Source organism: Mastigoproctus giganteus, chromosome 2 (genome assembly GCF_048544385.1).
Source record: "Mastigoproctus giganteus isolate SK-2022 chromosome 2, ASM4854438v1, whole genome shotgun sequence".
In the NCBI taxonomy this organism is placed as follows: Eukaryota; Metazoa; Arthropoda; class Arachnida; order Uropygi; family Thelyphonidae; genus Mastigoproctus; species Mastigoproctus giganteus.
The window spans coordinates 123047583-123070088 of record NC_143576.1 but is presented as its reverse complement, the minus strand read 5'-3'; positions in this window follow the sequence as shown (position 1 = coordinate 123070088).

The window sequence follows — 22506 nt, the reverse complement described above, 5'->3', positions numbered from 1 at the left end:
CAGAAAGGTGTCCATGTTTTTGGTAAGGATAGTATATATAAAAATATTATTAGGTTACATTTTAAAAGTTGGAGGAGACTTATTCAACTGCACTTCATTAATCAAAATAAAATGAGAAACAAGAGGAGGAAACTTAACTCCAATCCATAAAAACTAAATCAGTAAAATAACCACTTCATTATTTCACACTTGGTGAGATCTGCTAAAGGATACTCGCATGATGAAAGACATCGAACGTCTTTCATCATGCGAACCTGAGATGGGAACCTGACTGAGTTCTATATGAGTGAAAGGGGGAGAGCAGCAAAGATGAAGAACAATTTTTCATTGTTATAAAATGATTACAGAACCACAAGCCATAAATTCAAATTACAAGGGAAGCGATTTGGGCTGGATTGTAGGAATATCGTTTAGGCTGAAATTATTTACTAGGATGTAGTTTCATGATTAATTGAGCTTGGGGAAATTTAAAGGTCAGCTGGATAGTTACCTACGTGAGGAGGGGAAATACATAATCGTTTATTTTCTCTTATATATAATTATTTTCATAATTTATTTATATTTATTTAGTTTTTATTCACTTATTATTATTTATTTTTATTATCATTGTTATTTATTTGGCCAGTATGGCGAAAGCTTTTGGTTTCTTTGCACTACATGGCTAATACTAATATTAATACCATCTCGTCCTTCATAGCAGTATACTGGTTTTGCCACTTATCACTCGTTCGGAGAGGTATGGGTTCCCTCTGTAGATTCAATAAATTCTTATAGGCCTCTTCAACTTCTTGTAATTACCTGATCTCAAAAGGCCCGAGTAGGGTATTTCCCCATTATTTCGTTCGTGTTTTTCAGCCTGCACAACATACAAATCGGCCCATAAACACAAATGTAATATGACATAATACTGGTTCAATACGCCCAAGATGCTGATCCACAGAAAAACAATTTCCTTTCACATCCTCTGAGTAAACCGTATTCAAATCCTATTACATATATCCTATTCTTAGGAGTGTTTGCAAATGCGTAAGGCGGCTACAACGCAGTCGAGTTGATCGGTCTCGGGCGAGGGTTGTATGGGTTTATCTCCAGGAAAATCTGGTTTTTTCTTGAGACAAATAAACAAATTGACAGAAGAATAAACGCAATTACAGACGCAATATGCTGATGCCTCTTACTCTTGCTTGCTTTGCAGCTTGGCACACACTATCTAACTCAAATCAATTCCCATTGGCGAATTTTCATGAAATTTTATATTTAAAAAAAATCTGTCAGCCTTCCCAAGTTTCATTAAAATTGGAATAATATAAGTTTAGCAATTTCTTCTTCGTTTTTTTTTTTTTTTTAATCCAGGTAAAGAGAACTCTTCCTGTGGTACGAACAGGAAAAGTAGGATCGAACGAATTCTTCACCCCGAATCAATAAGGGGTGCAAGAATATTTGCTGATGCTATCAAGGCGGTGTTAGGTGGGTCGGAAAACTGCTAGCTTGGGGGGGGGGGGATTCACAGACTAAAAGATTAACAGTAGCCGAAGGCAGAGGTGCAAGTGATTCTTGCACTACAATTAGATTGGAGGGCGGCGTTTTCAGGGATTGGTGGACGCCATCACGAAACAAATAACACATGACTTGTATTAGGGTAACAAAGAATAAGAATAGGTCCATGTACACCAATGCTAGGAGTATAGTAAAGAAAGTTGATGAATTTGAAGTGCAGGTCAAGATATCAAAGGTGGATATTGCTGGGATATAAGCAGTGAAGAATTGGAATTTAGGGAGAACAATGTGTACAGACAGGATAGGAAGGGAGGAGGGTATGCTGTTAGTTAAGAAACACATAAAATCTAAGGAAGTGAATTCAGTTGACATAAATGGTCAGTGAAATATTGAGTTGAGTTGAAATGTTGAAATTTTTGGGAAAGCAAAAATGAGAGTAGGAGTCTGTTACAGGCGTAATGACTCCGATGAGTAAAATGAACTGTACAAAGAAATAGAGTGGGCCAGTAAATCAGACTGTCTAATAATGGGGGATTTTAACTTTCCAGATACTGACTGGACCTTGTGAGTTGGCCACTCGCACACAAGCAAGACTTTTGTGGATTTAATGGATGACTGTTTTTTACAGCAACACGTTAAAGAGGCAACCAGAGAGAGTAATACTCTTGATCTGATTATCAGCAGTGATTATTCGAGCATTAAGAATTTGCAGATAAAGGAACCACTGAGTAGCAGTGATCACAGTGTACTGATGTGGGATTTACTTAAAGAAGTAACTACCATCAAGGATAAAGGGAAGGTTTTTTTGCCTCCATAAAGGTGAATACAGTGGTCTCAGACTGTTTTTAAATTGTATACAGTGGGGCCAACTGATGATGTTACCAGCAGCAAATTCTAAATGGGAAGCATTCAAGGAATTAATCCTGGAAGCTACTAGGCTTTTCATGCCTATTAAGAAATACTGTTCAAGGTTTAGGTTTAAATGGATGTCAGATGAACTAATGAGACTCGTGACAGAGAAGAAAAATGCATGAGATGAATTTCAAATATCAGGCGACACAGAAGCCTATAGCAAATATCAGCTAGTCTGTAATCAAGTCATAATGCAGATTAGGCAAGCGAAGGCCGATTACGAGAAACCTTTGGCAAAGAATGCTAAGAAAAACAGCAAGGACTGCTTTACTTATATAAACTCTAGAAGGGAGGGGAGGAATCAGATTGGTCGACTTTATATCGATGGTTCCACTGTTGATAATCCTGCTCAGATAGCTGATAATGTGAATGGGTATTTTGCATCTACATTCACACATGAGGAGTTATTAAGGGAAGAAAATGTCAGAAGTTCATCAAATTGTAACAGGGTTCTTAATGATTTTCTAAAAACTAGGAGCAAAGTGGAGGAGAAATTGTTGAAGATAAACATAAGAAAGGCACCTGGGGTGGATGGAATCTAAGTAGTAGTAGTAGTAGTAGGTAATGGAGGCAAGTGATGTAAGACAGCAAGTGCATGAGCTTATGCAGCATCAGCCAAAAAAAAAACAATTTCATACATCCATTCCCTCTAAAAGTATGGCCAGTCCCTCCTTGAATTATTTAAGCTATCAACTTCCACAATGACAGATGGAAGTTTGTTCCAGTAATTAACCACATGCGGGCTAAAAGCAAATTTCTGCACATCTATTCTACAACTGTCTGTCCTCAATTTGAATTTATGCTCCCTCAGGTTCATAATCTGAGAAAGCGGATGAATCCTATCAGAATTCAGCGTGTTCAACCCATTCAAGACCTTATAGACCTCAATCAGATCACTAGTCTCCAGCCGCTGCAATTTGCAGAATTTAAGCCTTTCTTGGTAAGAGGACCCCCTTCGTTCCCCTCACCAATCTTGTTGCCCTTCTCTGTACACGTTCAAGCAAATCTACATCCTTCCTAAAATGAGACCTCCAGACCTGTACGCAATACTGAACACGTGGCCTGACCCTTGCCTTATACAAAGGGACAATCAAGTGACAAGTGAAAAACAAAACATAACTTAGATGGTAATTTGCACTCAACATTTTTGTAATGTACTTTACTCATTTCCTTCTGGATTTTAATAAAAATTGAAATATAATACGTATCCCAAATTTATTTTGTTATTAATACAGTAAACAAATAGTAATAATCATTATTTATATACAGCCGATTCCAGTTATTTGGGACACATCGGGACTAGTGCATTTTGGCCCGATTAAGCGGCTGCCCCAATTATCAGAAGTTTCACATAAATAGTTAAAAATACAATGTGTCCCCCCCCCCCTTTACAATTAGTTCACTGTACAATCAAATCACGTTACGACGAACTCACCATAGTAAAGTACCGTTCACTATACGATGTGTAGTAAGCGCCGGTCATTGTGATCACGTTCGTGAATTGAATTTTAATTCAATTAAACAGCTATTCTAATTAGCGAAAATAGGATATTAAGCACAAATTTACTCTTTATTACCTTACCAATTAAAAAATTAAATGATACGTGAAATTCGGAAGAATATACGTGAAAATCGGGATAATTAATACGCACTCTAATATACATACTAGCTAAACTAGTTGACATTTCTGTTCACTGACATTTGTGGGTGGGGGTTAAAATTTAAAACAGTAAAAAGATAAGCAATCAATAACAAAAACACGGCACACACAAATTGCAAGTAACACAATATGCGCCGCAAGTGAGAACGGAGTAACGAGTTACAAAGCTTTAAAAATAGGAATGAAGAGAAGATTCTGAAAATTATTTTTTTTATATGATTGAAGATTCCATGGAAGTGTAAACACATTTCACCATAATAACCCAGTTGTCGGTATTATCGCAAATTCAATAAGATCGAGTTTACTATCCGTTTATGATAGATTGCACTAACAGAAAAGTCCAATAAACAGGTGACTGCTAATTGTTTTTATTGTTTTATGATTGGATCTCCAGAAATCCGACCGAACTACGTGGTACGGTCGGAAGCAATCGTAGGGTAATCTCCAGTTCTGAGGTCTCCTGCCCCGATTAAATGGCATTTTGTCCCAATTAGGCGAAGTAACTCCCTGCTATTTTCTCGATTGGTTTCTGTTTTTTAAGATTTGCCCCAAATAAACGGCCGCCCCGATTAACCGGTGGCCCAAATAACCGGAATGCACTGTATTTAGTAATTCATAATTTATATATTCATTAAATCAATAACAAAAAAACTTGGTTTTTCAAAATAAAAAACGACTTTCATATGAACAGTACTGAACCAAAAACTGTTTTCTGTGCGTTGGCCAGTCATTCCCCACACTCAGCGAACGGAAACACTTATAATATCCAGTACTTTCAGCTACAATATATGGATAACCAACATGATATACATGTATATGCAAAAAATTAAATAAATAAAATAATATTAAATAAATAATAATTACCGGATTCCTATTTGTGTGATTTCAATGTAATACGAGATGATTTGAAATATCTTTCTAAAAGGACCAAAATATAAAATATGGGTGGAGGGCGGGAAGGAGGGAAATACATAGATGGAAGTGAAGACAACGAGAGTTTTACCCATATGCAAACGCGTCTAAAAAAATCCTTTTCATTTATTGAAGTAGTTAGCTAATATTACGCAACAGAAAAAAAAATTAGAAAATGATGCAAAAAGCAAAGATGACAAATAGTGATAATATTTATCCCCCTATCTATTAATCTATTACCTACTCTCTATTTTGAGGAAACTAATAAAAAAATTATCCCTAAATAAATTTTAGGAATTAAATTACCGCAATTTAATAATACAATTAATAATTGTATTTATTAATTAATGCGTCATAATACAATTATGATGAAAATATAATTCCAAATTATAAATAAATCTAAATTAGTAGCAAATGTTCAGAATCACTTACCGAAGTCATAAGCGATTTATTAACGGTAAAGTATCCGGATCCTGAAAATTTCGGTACATGAGCAGTGCAACTTAAAAGAAAGCTCTGGATCTTAAAAACAAATAATAAAATACAGCACATTAGGGTATCTTCATAGGTAAAAGTTTAACTAATTGAAATACTCGAAATAATTTGTTACTTTTAGTCACACATGATCTTCTTTTGCATATTAATAATAGGTTCGCTATCCTATGAATATCTTTTTAATCCTTTAGGGAAAACAAGACATCCTGAGTTATGTTATGATTCACTCATGGAAATCAAATATATTTATGCCATAAATTTAAAAAAAAAATTAAATTTGACTGATTTTTACATATGCTAAATCGGATCAAATCTGACATGTGATTAAGTCCAAAATAAGTTATGTCGGTGCAACAAAATTTACTTGCACCCATTGTTGCTACATGGAATCCTCTCTCTCTCTCTCTCTCTCTCTCTCTCTCTCTCTCTCTCTCTCTCTCTCTCTCTCTCTCTCTCAGCAAATAGGAATGGAAATCCATTTCCTTATCTCGACTCATGATTGCAAATGAAATTCTTCCTCTCCTCCCAATATTCGTTCTCCTTTTTCTGAAAAAATATACCGTTCTGTTTTTTATTTATTTATTTCATATATATTGTTTGTAAATTGCGTGTGTTCTGTGGTTGCTTTTCTGTTTGCTAGATGAAAAACCGTGCTACGGCCGCCCGAGACCGACTAACTCAGCTAAATTGTGAAAAAGGTGCATAAAAATTTATCACGTCATTGACGGGATTCAAATTAAGGTCTTTTCCATCATCACAGTTTGAGAAACCACTGGTTTTTTTTGCTATAATAAAGTGTGCCCAAGCGGTCTTCATAACCAGAAGAAATAAACTCGCTGAACTTAGGGGCAAACAACGAAACATCTCTAAACTCGACAACCTTACTGGAATAGAAGCTACCATGATGCAACTGACATGATCGCAACAAGGGTTTAAATTGTCTGCACCGTCTTAATGCAGGATTGCTGGCTCTCTGTGGACTACTCTACAGAGAGCGGGATACATACAAAAGGGTAGGATAATGCTGGCCCCTTCTGATGCGGAATTGCTCCCTGAAGACAGCGGGATTCAGTGCGAATCCACAAGGGTAGGATTCCACCAACTCTGCCACAGCTTCGAGATTGGTCGCTCTCCAGACCCCTCCGGTAGGCAGGATGCTATGCTAACCCGTCAGATTCTGCTGACACCTTCTCGTGCGGGATGCTGGCACTCCCCGGAGTGTCACTGGCCTCTGGCGATCACACAAGGACGCCTGTCCCTGTGACTTTTATCCCTCTTCCCTTTCCAGGGGCACCTGTCCCCTGTAACTTTATAATCCCATCCCCAAATTTCGCCTAATATAGGGTGCACAATCTCTACTATCTGTCCACGCACTCCTTTTTTCCCCTCATTCTGACCTCTCTACTTCTCTCACCTAATGCCTCCTTTCGACATTTTTTTCCCTTTTTTTTTTTTTTTGCCTTTGTCAGGAAGTTAAGGTGACCCTGGCAGAGGCCAGCCAGAGTATGACGGGCAGCCTGGTTCACACCCAGTGGTGGTAGCAGAAAATGTGGGGGTCCCAGTAGGGGTCCTGCGGCCAAGTAGTCAGAGACAACAGAACATAACGCTACTCTCACACAAACCAGACACTACACTTTTCTGGCTTTTATAGAGATTCTGTACTTTTTCGCAAACTACTACAGCGCACATGTGGGGAACCACCGGTAGCACCTTCCACAAAACACTATATACTAAAGTGACTAGACGTTCCGGATAATGCGAGACAGTCCTGGATTTAAGTCGTTTGGACCGCATTGCAAACTGTCCCGGATTGGACATTTAGCCGCCCTACTTATATCATGAATCACAAATTTGCATTTTTTATTTTATTCTGCATCCTTGCGACAACTTTTGTCTCATAAATGGTGCTGGCTGACCATGTAAATAGTCATCTCACATCTGTCATTTGTGATTGAAGTTTGGGGTTAGAAGATTAGATTAATTGTTTATTGGCTGCAGTTTTCCATGATAATTTTAACTTTGGAGAGCAAAAACAAATATGTATGCAATATATGTATTTAATTTATATTTTGTATGTGAATATTTTTATAAATAAAATAATTTTAAAAATGTGTGTATTGTTTCTGAGGTTGTAAACTCGATGTCCCGCTTTGGAATACTAAGGATTTGGTCACTTTATGCTATACATTTGGAGTGTCTGCACGTGTAGCACAGTGGTATCATCACCGTCCTCCCCATACCGGATTCGAATCCCATTGATAACGTGAGGAACTTTTATAGGCTTTTTTCATTCCGTGGCTGAGTTAATCCGTCTCAGGCATGGATAGCACGGTTTTATCACGGGAAAACTAGGGGTTTTTCGTCCAGCAAAGTAGGCAAATCGACCAGAGAACACACGCAATTTACAGACACAATACACAAGGGTAGTTGAAAGTTACTTTCCAAGTGATCCTAATTTAATAATAGTTTAGTTTTTAATTTATATACATTTGGAGTTTTCATCTCGCAAAACGGGTAAACAGAGCACAAAATTAAATTAATTTAGAACCCCAACACATTGATGCCTCATAGCCTTAGTTGCTCAGGGAAATTATAAACAAATAAAGAAATTATAAACATGGAAAGCAGCATTTTCTGGTTGGCTTGTTTATTCTATATTTCAACTTAGTGGGGGTTTTCTTTTCCCTGGTTTACTGTGACCATGAGGAACTGTTTTTTTCTGTATAAATTTTTTGTTATATAATGCTTGTCACCGAAAATTCCCCGCTTAGAAAAAAAAAAATGGATAGATTTATCTGATATGTTATACGCATGGACCTAAACAATTACCATGTCAAGCCGATCAGCGTAACAGAACGCCATAACGAGTTTGTTACCTCTCTGACACAGGAATCTGAAGGTGCTATAAAAATGTGCAAACGTTAAGAGGAAAACAAAACGGTGAGAAAATGACCGTTGTAACAGTGCACTATGCTTCTGATACATGTAAGTTGGCGTTATGTACAAAAGATAAGCTTTGAAAGCCGTTAGATCATTGGGTTATCAGAAGCTGGATGGTCAACAACAAATCTCCAGGTCTCCGAGAGCATCAGAAGAATGTCAGAACGGGAGGATCGACAGCTCTGCCGATTTTACGATGGATCGTTATGAGGGTAGTAGAAACGCTGGTCTTAGGATGGTTTCGCCATAACGTCCTGCTGTCAACGCACCATCAATAACGACTTTAGCTAAACGGCTATAGTAACTGCCGGTTTCCCATACCATTATTCTGATGCATACTATGATTCTTGCATAACTCTGATGCAAGCTGAATTACCTCTGTCTTCGTCGTGTTCCCAGCGCGAATGGAAACGTGATTCGTCATTGAAGAAGACACGATACTATTTTTGTCCCCAAGAAACTTGCCTTTCACCATTGTAGAGTGTAAGACGATGGAATTTAAGTTTAGCATCGATGATGAAACGGATGGCAAAAATGTAACCTCACTTCTAGCAGTGTTCTGTTAATCGTGCTCCCTGACACAGGCGCTGACAGGAATGGAGTTACGATATTGGAAATCTGGTGGACTGTAACAAATCTATTTTATTTTATTTTATTTAAAAACAATATACACAAACAGTAAAACCAATAACGGTGCATGTTAAACTGACCTGTACACAGTTCCACATTTTTAAATGCCAATTCAAAATTGCTCAATAGCTTACCGGAAAAGGAAAAAATCTAAATTCAGGAAAAATAAACAGATAAATAAAATAAAATAAAAAATAAGAGAATACCACCAGATGTGACCTCTGGCTACACTTAGAGAACTAGCATAATCCCTAACTGGAATTTAAACTACTTTATTATTTAGAAATTTCAAGAATATTTGAGAATTGCTGACGATCTATTAGATGGGTTGGCAACTCTGAAGGGGCCTCTCTGAAGTTAAGGAAACTTGTAAGATGTAAAATCTTACAAATATATTATTTTATAGAAAAGTGAGATTAATTTAAAGTAAAACTTATAATATGGGGGAGCGAAACCTTACAAGTCAAGAATATTACTAAAATCACTCGCAAGGGATTAAACTAGACAACGTCTATACAAGGGGAGCGGTAGGCTGAAAGGCTATTAGCAACCTGGGTACACTTCGACTCCCAGCTCACACAGACAAACCAAAACAATAGAAACGAGTAGCAACTGCTATTAGTAGAAGGTGTTAACTCTGGAAAACAATGGCGCGGTGGACCATGTGCTGTCGGGACATTTCTTTAATCGGTGACATCTGGAGAAGAGACAGGGTAGTAAATACGGAACAAATGCTGGGAATTAGATTTAAGACTGGCGTCTGGCTGTCAGTGATGGCAAGTTTTATAGATCGTAGGAAATTGATCTGCTAAAGTATAACTATAAGCGGCTGACTTCAAAGGTACAGACAGCCTGAGAAATTTTACAAATTTCTTAAAATAAGAAGTTAGATCGAGCAATAAACAGAAAGCTTGGGAAAAGATAACATGGACGAATTAGGACAGAGTGGAAGTTGATAAAATGAGAAAGATTGGTTAAGACTCAGAACAAGGGCGGCCTGCCACAAGGAGCGGTACGTAATTGAGATGAAAAAAGCGAGTGAACAGGGAGAGAGGAGACAGAACCAAAAGTTGAGATTCATGTGGGTGTTTATGGAAATGAGTTAGGAGGGAAACAAAGTTTAGATTTTTGTTGGTGCTAGAAAAAATGAAATAGTCAGCGGACACAGCAGTCGAGATTTTCGTCGATATAAGTAAAATGAGTTAGTAACATGGACAGTTGAGGGGTCTGATGTGGTAGGAAATATGTGTCAGTTAACGGTTGAGTGTTTGGTCGTGGTGGGAAAAGAGAAGGGTAGCGCCCTGGGTAGTTTTCTTCTTGAAAGAGTTCTTAATAGGTGGAGCGGAAAAACGAGGGTAACACCCTATGAGTTTTTCCTTGTGAACGGTTTTAATAAGGTGGAGAGAAAGGGAGCGAAATCCGCAGAATCAATAGCTCGAGAGAAGGAGCGAAAACGCAGAATTAGTAGCTCGATGAGAAGGAAGGAAGCAGCGAATGGAAAAGATAGAAGTAGCCCGAATAAGGTGGAGAAAGGACGCCAGACCCATGCAGCAAAGAGTTCCTGATAATTATCTATAGCAGATTCAGGTGAAAACAGATGAAGGGGATCCCCCCAGAAGGTAGCCGAGAGCCTAAAATGGAAGGTTCAAACCTCCCCGGAAAGGAAAGAAAAAAGATAATAGTAAGTACTGTAAGTTAACAAGGACTGTTAGTGAAAAAGTATAGTGATTAATTTAAAAAAAAAAAAAAAAAAGGGGGTAGCACTAGAAGTAAAATGATAGATAAATTATCTCTGAAATAAATTTTATATATACTAACAGAGTTATTATGTTAAAAAAAAAAGGTTATTGTAAAATGCAAGAGAAACGAAGGATGAGTAATAGATTAAATTGTTGTTCAAATGATTATAATGTGTTAGAAGGGTAGTAAGAATTATATAAGAAACTTTGATTGTTTTAAGGATAGATAATTGAATATACAAATTTGTATATTGTTGGTTCATCTGAAAGACTAATGACAAATAGAGACTTTAGGAAAGTTAAGATTGATCTTCAGTGCATTGTAACAGAATGGTGAGAACACAGAGTATAATGATGAAAGTAGCATATTGATTGTTAATATAAGAAACACAATTGTATCAAGGAGTAAGTGAAATAGGTATGGTGAATGTGTTAAACATAAGTGTTAGGCGTTAGTTAGGGCAAGGAGAATGAATCAAGTGTTTTCATATAATAGTCCACTCAGATTAGCTAGTGAAGGGAAATAGGAATAAGATTAATATATGCAAGGTATCCTTGACTTAACTTTGTATGCATATTACATGTTTTTTATTCAATTGTATATTATGTAGTATATATATATATATATATATATATATATATATATATATATATATATATATATAATAAACTTTGTTGTTTATTAATTTGTGAGTTTGTTATTCCTGAACACTCAGCCTTTCCGAAGGGAATTATACATAATTGAGAAGTTCCCTTGGATCTGGAATTCTCCTGTGAAGCAAAGTCAGATGTGTACGTGGGGGTGTAAAGAATAGAGGTCTATATAGTTATAAGGGAACAGAACAAATAAGGAATATTTAATAAAGCATTATTATTATACATATTCAAAATAAAATTTAAAGAAGAGTAAAGGCATATGAATACATATGTATATTTATTAAGGACCTTTTTAATTCCCCCCCCCACAAACTATTTCAGGATCTCAGAATTTGAAAGAGACATGAATTGCGGTCACGTTGTGAATGTTTCTTGAAGGCACAGTGAAGTTTACTTTATGCAGGACTTCAGGGGCATCGTATGTTGCTTATAATACTTTGCCAGAAGTTTGATATCACTTATTGTTCGTCTAATGCGGAGGGGGGTTCAGACTAAAGTAGCCCGAAAATTAAAGAATGATGGATAGTAAATCGTGTGGTAGAAAAGCGGATTTCGGATTTTAACAAAAGTCATTTGTACTACTTCAATTCATTTAGCATTAGCAGAGGCACACGATGCAAGAAAGCAAGCCTATATATCATCAATCAAAAAAAAAAAAAAAAAAAAACCTTCTCGTTTCACCCATCCACTCGCTCAAAATGTTTGTCTAGTTCTGCCTTGAATCCATTTAAGCTATCAACTTCTACAACGACAGATGGAAGTTTGTTCCAACAATCAACCACCCGCTGGCTAAAGGCAAACTTCCGCACATCTATCCTACAACTGTCGTTCCTCAATTTGAATTTATGTCCTCTCAGGCAATTATGCTGAGCAAGAGGAAGAATCCCATCAGCATTTATCTGCGAAAAGATCTAAACCTCCCAAGAACTTCCTAATTCATTTCACAAATATACGTGGTCTCAATTCAAATCTCAACGCTGTCCATTTCCACTTGCAGTCTGCCAAACCACATGTACTTTTTCTGACAGAATCTCAGTTATCGGTTGATTCAACTACTGCTCATCTCAGATGCCCAAATTATTCGCTGTATGATTCCTTTCGCCTCAAAGGTGGTACTTGTACATATGTCCGTTCTGATATTCCCTGTCAGAGGCTTGGCAATTTGGAATCTCCTCTCTTTGATCTTCTCTGGCTTAAAATCTCTCTACCTCATTGTGTCAAATTCATCTGTTGTCTCTACCGTTCTCCCAACTCCACCAATCACTTGGAGCTCTTTGACTTCCTCTCTTTGCAACTTGACTTTCTCCAATCCAACTTTCCTAACAGTGAGGTAATTTTCCTTGGTGATTTTAATGTTCACAACTCCAGCTGGCTTCCATTTTCTAGTCACACCGACCCAGCTGGTCGAGATGCTGAGGCTTTTGCAATTACTAATGACCTTGCACAGATTGTTCATTTACCTACAAGAATACCGGACAATCCTAATCATACAGCCAATACGCTTGATCTTTTTCTCACAAACAACCCCTCTAAGTAGACGGTCGAAGTGAGAGGTCCTTTAGGCACTTCAGATCACAACATGGTGACTGTCTCTTCTCCAATGGAATCTTTATCTCATGGCTATTCCCAACCTCGTGTTGTTTGGCATTACAAGAATGCAAAATGGGATGACCTGCGAGATTTCTTTTCTTCTTTTTCTTGGTCGGATTACTGTTTCAAAACTTCTGATGTCAACGTTTGTTAAGATCGTGTGAGTGAAATTATTCTTGCAGGAATGGAATCCTTTATCCCACACTCCACTTTAAAATCTCGTCCTTTATCTAAACCTTGGTTTTCCAATAAATGTGCTAAGGCTGTTCAAGAGAAGAATGTTGCATATCGTAATTGGCTTGTTTCTAATTCTTCAGTTTCATTTTCTGTCTACACCAAAGCTCGCAACAATTGTAAAGCCGTTATTAATCAGTCCAAACTACAGTTTGAACAGGCTTAGAGTAGAAAACTTGCTTCTTGCCCTAACGGTAACCGAGCATTCTGGTCTCTTGCCAAAGCTATCGGCCGCAACTTTTGCTCATCTCTGCTCCCACCTCTGTCCAAACCAGATGGTTCTGTTTTCACTTCAGCCAAGGATAAGGCTGACCTGTTTACATCCCATTTTTCTTCCAACTCATGTATTAATGATCTTGGTAAAACACTTCCCACCATTCCCAACACGCTCCATTCAATGCCTCCTGTGGTCTTCCGTCAAAAGGATGTCAGAAGGATTTTGACGAATCTTGATGCTAAGAAAGCTCCGGGTCCCGATGGTATTTCTCCACTTGTTCTCAAAACCTGTGCTCCTGAACTTACTCCTATTCTTTGCCGCCTTTTTTCACTTTCTTATTCCAAAGGTGTTTTTCCTTCTGCTTGGAAATTTGCTCATATCCAGCCAGTTCCTAAAAAGGGTGACAAATCCCTCCCATCCAATTATCGTCCCATTGCAATTACTTCTACTCTTTCTAAAGTAATGGAGAAATTAATTAACCGCCAACTCTTAAAACTACCTAGAAACCTTCCGTCTGATCAATGATCGCCAGTATGGATTCCGTCAGTGTCGATCCACTGGTGATATTCTGGCTTATGTTACCCATTTATGGACTAATTCAATGGAAAGGTTCGGTGAAACACAAGTAGTTGCTCTTGACATCTCAAAGGCTTTCGATGGTGTTTGGCATAAATGTCTTCTAAACAAGCTTCCATATGGTTTGCCAACTATTTTTAGTAATTGGTTATCCAATTTTCTCTCTGATCCGTCACTGAGGGTGATGGTAGATGGCTCTCTGTCTTCTAACTTCTCCACTAATGCCGGTGTCCCCTAAGGTTCAGTTCTTTCCCCCACTCTTTTCCTCTTGTATAATAATGACCTTCTTCCATTGACTGGAAATCCTATCCATAGTTTTGCCGATGATAGCACATTGCATTCCACTTTCTATTTTGATAAACCTTGTCCTGCTCAATCAGCTTCAACTTCTCGAAAATCTGCTACCAATTCCTTAAATGCCGATCTTTAGATAATTCTCCAGTGGGGCAAAGACAACTTAGTTGATTTCAACCCTTCTAAAACTCAGTCTTGTCTTATATCTCGCAAAAAGGATTCTTCTGCTCCTTCTTATATCTCGCAAAAAGGATTCTTCTGCTCCTATGCTTACCTTTAGTGACACCGATTTCTAGGCAAAATGATATATCTCTTTTGGGGATTACCCTGACTTCTAATCTCTCTTGGCACAAGCACATTACTAATATTGCTTCCTCTGCATCTAAAAAACTTGGTTTTCTCTGTCGCTCTCGGCGTTACTTTTCTTCCAAGCAGCTGCTCACTCTGTATAAACCGCAAATCCGCCCTGCCATGGAATATTGTTCCCACATCTGGGGTGGTGCCCTCAAAATCTCTCTCAGGCTTCTTGATTCCATTCAGAAGAGGGCAGTTAGGTTAATTAATGATTCATCTCTAACAGAGTCTCTCCATTCGCTGTTTCATAGACGTACTGTTTCTGCTGCATGCCTCTTCTACAGATACTTCCATGGGAACTGTTCTTCTGAATTGGCTTCTATAATTCCCACTCTCTCTTTCAAAACAGTCCGAACACGTGCCGCCACCAGCCAACATCCGCTTACTGTCCAACTTCAAACTCACAGAACCAACTTGTCATCTTCCTCGTTTATTCATTCAACTGCCGTTTTCTTGATCAACCTTCCTTCATACGTATTTCCTGAAAATTACAGTCTACAGAAGTTTAAGTCCAATGTCAACAAATATCTTCTTTCGTCTTTTCAACCTCCAACCCAAATACGGTACTAAGTACTATAGGTTCTAAAACCTCTCGTGTTTGGGGTTTACATAAAAAAAAAAAAAAAAAAAAAATGGGCATGCTCAAACCATTCAGAGCGTTATACCTCAATCAGAACACCTGGCAGGTGCCTAGTCTTCAGACACTGTAATTTGCAAAACTTAAGCCTTCTTCGTAAGAGCAACCCTTTGTTCCATTCACCAATCTTGTTGCTCTTCTCTGTACTTATTCCAACAGCTGTGCATCCTTCTTAAAATGAGGCCTCCAGACCTGTATACAGTACTCAAGGTGTGGCCTGACTCAAGGTTGGCCTTATAGAAGGGGATAATCACCTCCTTATACCTGCTAGAAAAATTCCTGTATATCATTGACAAGACACCATGAGCTACTCTTGAAGACTGTCTGCACTGCTCAGAAAACTTCATATCTGCCTGCACAATTACCCCCAGGTCCATTTCTTTCTCAGTGTCAGGAAAGGTGTTTGAAAAGATGCTAGCGAGACGGATTGCTGACTATACTGAAAAAAACTTAGGCTGGTCTAGCAGACAATATAGTTTTACTGCAGGTCGTGGAACAGAAGATGCATTTTTAGCATTGCGAAACTATATATTAGGCTCGAACAGTAAGTATGTCCTTGGAATCTTTATTGATTTCGATCGAGCTTTTGACTCCATTCAATGGAGCAGCGTTCTTATTATGTTGAGACTTGCAGGCTGTTCAACTATGATCTTTATGGTGGTAAAGGACTACATCACGTACCGTACAGTGACTGTTAAGTCGTCGGTTGATTCTATTGTACGAGAGGTGACTAGGGGATGCCCACGGATCGGTTTTTGGACCACAAACGTAGAATCTAGTTTTGGAGGACTGGTTGCGTAGAGACTTCGGGCATACAGAGAGGGTGGCATATGCCGATGATCTTGTGTTGCCTATTGAAGGATATACACGGATGCAACTAGAAACCAGTTCACAGCAGGTTTTGTTTGAACATAACTGGTGTAGGTTACATAAACTGACTGTATCAGGAACCAAAACAAGGACAATTGTCTTCAAAGATCAATTTTCAAGTAGAAGACCCCGGTTGTGAGAATGAATGGGTCGAGCCTAAAATCGGCAAGGCAATTGAAATATCTAGGCATTATGTTTGACGGATCTCTGACTTTCAGCTCACGTGTTACTTATCTATCAGAAAAGGTGAGAAAATTTATTGGGATGATTACTCGAATCACTAGAGTTGGCTGTGGAATAAAAGGTAAGGCGCTGAACTTGCTATATGAATATGTATTTATTCCCATGGTAACGTATGGTGCACCAATTTGATTTGAACGTGTTAAGTGGAAAAGTATTTACTAGAAAGCTCAGTTCCATTCAAAGAGTAATGCTCCTTAGGATGTGCATGGTATGCAGAACTGTGTCGACCCCAGCTTTGAAGATTGTGACTGGAAAATTGCCTATTGATCTGCATTTATTGTATTGTGCATTGGCTTACTTCTTCCGCGTGGCCTTCCCTGTTCTTTTCTGAATATACAGATGGAATACAGATCCCAGGAAGGAAAGGACAAGAATCTGTGATGCTTTGGTAAATGTCTGGCAAGAGCGTTGGAGCGTTTGTGATAAAAGGCAGATTACACAAAAATCTTTTCCCAGATTTAGGAAATACAGCCTCGACAAAATTCAAATGGTTTGCCCCAAACTTACAAGCTATGTTCTTATAAACTGGTCATGGTTCGATTAATGCAAAGTTGCATGATTTAGGAATTAATGAAAGATCCAGTTGCCATTGTGACGAAAGAGAATCATGGGAACATATCATGTACAACTGTGAGGAGTACAGCGATCTACGAATTGAATTGGTATCTCGGGTTAGTAATCTCAATCTTATGGCAGAAGGCTGCGAGACAATTCTAGTTTATAAACAGGAGAACTTGGCTTTTCAAGCCTTTGCAACTGCAATATTTCTTAGACGGAAGACTCTTCTACATCTGGAAGCTTTCGATTTGTAATGCGGTATGGTGTATGCCGAATTACCTAGTTCTGTGAAATCGTGGAGGCTTGAGTCTGCTATATCCACTGCAACTCCAGCTCCTTGTGCTGGAATTTCTGCTCTCGGCAGCTCCTGGCGCTGGTATTTCTCTTCTCAGCAGCTCCTAGCGCTGCTGGCTTTTCAACAAACTGTGAACAGATGCAGATCTTTCCAATGAAGTTTGGACTTTGTCTAAAATTTAATTATATGTATATTTATTTTTTATGTAATTTGATTATTTTTCAATTTGTTCATATCAATCTTTTTTTGGTCATGGCAGGTTTTTTTCCTGTACTCGGGCAAACAAGAGATGGAGTATATAAGAGTACTGCTAAATTGTGTGTAACTGACAGCGGGGTTGCCATTGGTTGGCTGCATGGGCGTCCGCAGAGGGGGGCAAACTGGGCACTTGCCCCTCCCTGGGATCGAGTAAAAAATGGGACGCTTTGTCTGCCTTAAAATTTTATTATGGGTTGGCCGGTTTCGGCCTTCGACGGGATAACCATACAACACGAGTTTCATCTATTGCAGCAATAAAACACGTGTTCCTGTTTTTGGTTCATCCACTGATATTCCCCACTCTTTACCAGAGGTTTGGAACATTGCGACTATTTCCTTCTACTAATTCGGCAATAGCTATTGGTATGGCATTACTTGCTACGACCTGTACCATTTAAAGAAGTTTCAGTACCTTGAGACGTGTGAAAACATGGTTAAGGTGTCCACTATCTCAGAAACTCGCCTATAAGGTTTATGTACGATTAGTGTGCACAGGAAGAAATTAGAAGAGGAAGCCGTAAAGAAGAAATTTATTGAAAATGTCATCAATAGGTTTGTAAGCGATTGACGAAGAATTCAATTCTTATACGATACGTGATTATTGAAATTATTATTATTATTTATATACAGGGTGTCTCAAAAATATGGGTACAAACGTTTAGGGGAGGTAGGTAACATCTAACGGAATGTGAATCGCATAGGAACCCATAACCGGAAACGTCACCGTAAGTCGGTAGACGGCGCTGTTCATCAGTTCGCGAGAGGGAAAATTTCTGGTTTACTCATTCAAGCAGTAGTTGCCGCACGAAGAGCATGCATCGATATCCGAACTGTGAGCTGGCAGATTTGCACCTAATGTATGGATTAGCAGAGGGCAATGGACGAGCCGCTCAGCAAATTTATGGAGAACGCTTCCCAGACAGACATGTACTGGACCACCGTTTGTTTGCGCGTGTGCATCAAAATTTGTGCGATTATGGGTCATTTAGAGGTAACAGGAGTAGTGCGGGCAGACCATGTTCGACGCAAACTCCCACCATGGAAGAAAGTGTTGAATGCCGTCCAGAATAATCCTACTACCAGCACATGTGCCGTTGCCTCTGCCTTAGGAGTGTCTCGTTGCAGTGTACAGCGTGTCTGGTACGACGATGATTCTTTACACCCCTTTCATCACCAAAGGGTTCAGTTACTGCTCCCCCAAGATCATCCTGCATGTGTGGCTTTTGCGCAGTGGTTTCTCCAAGAAAGTGTTCAAGACTTGAATTTTCCAGCCTATGTTTTGTTCACGGATGAAGCTTATTCAATCAGCACAATGCTCATGTATTGACTCACGACAACCCACACGGTGTACGCCCCCATGCGGCACAACATCGCTTTGCAATAAATGTGTGGGCAGGTATGGTCAGTGACTGCTTAGTCGGCCCATACCTGTTATGACCCCGCATGAACGCCGCTAAATATCGGATCTTTCTTGAACAAGTTCTACCAGGGTTACTTGACGATGTTCCAGTAAATGTGAGACGCAACATTTGGTTTCAACATGACGGGGCGACTGCCCATTATTGAAGGTGTGTTCGTGACCATTTGAACAGGCATTTTGGGCGTCGATGGATTGGCCGTGGCGGACCCGTTGCCTGGACCCCACGCTCACCTGATTTATCGAGCCTTGATTTCTTTCTGTGGAGGAGGCCCTCAAATCTATCGTGTATGAATTGCCTGTGGAGACGGAAATGGATCTCTTGGCGAGACTCGTATGCGCTGCTGCTACTGTCAAAGAAACTCCAGGTGTGTTCGACCGTGTCCGCCAATCCATGCTGCGTCGGTGTCACGCATGCATCGCGTCTCATGGTGGAACCTTCGAGCATCTGTTGTAACATCATGAAATGCATCCATCTCATACTCCATTGCTAATATTATGTCAAATAAATGTTTGCCACTAATTACTGTCTTGTGTCATTTCTGCTTCCTGTGCCTCTGCTACTACTTTCCCGTGACGTTTCTGGTTATGGGTTCCTATGCGATTCACATTCCTTTAGACGTTACCTACCTCCCCTAAATGTTTGTATCAATATTTTTGAGGCACCCTGTACATATGAAGTTATGTAAAAGAATATAAGAAATAGAAAAGGAGAAAGAGTGACAGAACAGATTAATGCCATCAAATTTATATTTGTACATTACATCTCTCTGTATACTGTATAACAATTTTTCAGTTAATTGTAATACCAACTAGATAAATTGGAGAATTTAGCATAAAAGTATTTGTATTTTATTGGCGCATTAGCAACTAAGGCTATAATGCTGCATAAAAGTATTAGGAGTGCAAACTATACTCATTCTGGTGGGGCATGGGCATGCCTCACTGAAAAATTGGGGGTCACCTACCCTATCGACCCTCTTCTTCCTATTTCACCCACCAGCCTTCATTCTCCCCTCCCAGCACTTTTTCTTGCACAGCGTATAGCCCTACACGTCCAAATTTAAATACACCAAAAAATTTCGCCCAACCTTTTAGGCACTTCAGAAACAGGCTTTCAGCGTCAACCCCATATTAGTGCTTTAATGTAAGTGATTTAAAATCAACCGCGGTCGTTCCAATTTTATTTTAGGTCCTAGCCACTAAAATCCCAGGAAAGTAAGTGGCAGGACCAGCCAGAGTACAATTGACTCAATGGTAACACCCGGCTAGCCTCCACGTGGCGAGGTATGGACAACGTCTGGTCCCATTAGGGGCCTGGCGGCCAATAAGCCGGATAAACAATGGGCACAACATATAACACTACTCATGACCCACACACTTCTAAATCTCTGGCTTTGACAGGGTACTGTCACCGATACATAGAACATTCGCGGAGATGGGAGAAATCCCAGGAGCCGCTAGACCCTCAATATACCTCATACCTCATACCTCAACCTAAGTTGCCTTAGGTTACCTATGGTTTTTAGGAGCATTAGCAACTAAGGCCATATTGCTCCGGGATATGCGATGGTCATTCCCTGACCTTTCAACATCCTCCGTATTTGGTGGTGACGGGCTTGAACCCCGGTCTAATCAAGAAGTTGGACTTCTTTGTTGTGCCCTATAAATAAACACATAAAATAGTAAAATTAAAATGATAATATAGCTAATTATAGATATATGGATACATTAAATGGAACGGTAACTAAGGCTAGCTCCACTCAATATATTCCATCAATAATTAGCTGAAGCTATCTGTTTCTGTTTGCTATTTGCCATCTGTTTGCACCCCTAATACTTTTATGCTAAATTCTCCAATTTATCTAGTTGGTATTATAATTAACTAAAAAATTTGTTATATACAGTATATATATATTAATTCTTGTGTCCTTTATATTGTAAATTTATATACATTACGTATGTGTTTTTGTATTGATGCAATACTGTATTCTATAATCAACTTGTTTAATTAAATAATTATTTAAAAAATTGAATAATTATATAAAAATTTATTGATGTAATTATTTGTCTCCAAGCTTTGTCCCCCCCCCCCCAGAAAACTTTCTGTGGACGCCCATGATTGGCTGGGACCGCTTTAAGTAATAAATATCAAAATATCAATGTCAGTGTGGTACCACACAGTTGATACGTTACTCTGGGATTACTGCTTACATTTCTCAATGTTAAACTTCAGTTGCCACCTCTCAGCCCATCTGCTCAACTTTTCTAGATCCTGTTTCAGCAGCGTACTGTCATTAACAATCCTGCCGACATTTATTTATTATTATTATTATTATTATTTTTTTTTATTTTTTTTTTTTTTTCAGAATATGTTTCTCGGCAGGGTTTCCAGACAGAGCCAAACTCTAGAATTGGAAGTGCAGTTGTCTTTTAGAGAACTACAGCATATCTGTAGCCTTTAAACTTAATGTTTTTCACTTGATGAAACTAACGATTTCAAAGGATTCGTTAACAACTTGTTGCACATGCACATTAACACAACCACTGCTTGAGTGAATACAAGGGAAAACATTGTGTGATCAAATAACAATTTGATCAAACAACCTTTCGAGCCATGACAGAAACGCAAAATGCTTTGGGCATTTCCACAGGCCGATGCGTCCTTGACGAAGTGTCACCACAATGATTGCTTCTTCAAAAAGGCACCATAAACTTTTTGTTTTTCTTCTTATGTGGCTGTCTGTATCAGGAGCGGCCCCAGGTTTATCAGCGTCCTGTGCGAGATTTTTTGGTGCGCCCTCTCTGACTTGAAATTTACAGCAAATCAGTGAATATTCAGGCCATTTTGCGCCCCCTAAATTTTGACGCCCTGTTCGGGGGACCCTTATTAAGCCGATCGTGCCTTAAGGTAGGACCTGGACTCTGTATTCACCCATTGGTTTGCTTGTTTCCGGCAGCAGTTGAGCCATTCTTTAAGCAGAAAGCCGGGCCTCTATGCTTTCCTGGGGAAGTGCAGGCCCGCTTATCTATTCTCTATTTGAATTTAATTATTTTTATTTGTAGTTTGATTTTTTATTTAATTTTTGCTAGCATGAAAGCAGCAGTTGTCGCCTCTTCACTACTTGTTATAGTTTTAAGCAGTCCTTTTAACGTGGTATAATAGTGTTTAATTCTGACGTAATTCTGATATTGTCTGCAAAAAAGGGTTACACTTCTATGAGGAGTACTATTGAAGTTTGATAGATGCATAAATTAAAATATTAAACAGTTTCCTGTCCCTAGTAAGGAGACAGTCGGTCGTTCCGTTTTAATGTGCTTCTGATGCCCAGTGCCCGGCAATGTTCTCGTGTACCTTCCCGTAACCAGTGCTGCAAACAGCGGCCAACTGTTCGGGAATTAACGAGAACAGCGATTTTACTATATTGATCATCTAGCTTCTAACAACCCAATAATTCGAACCCTTCAAAGTTCATCGGCTCTATATATATACACACTCCTGCCTGAAAGTATCACTTTTC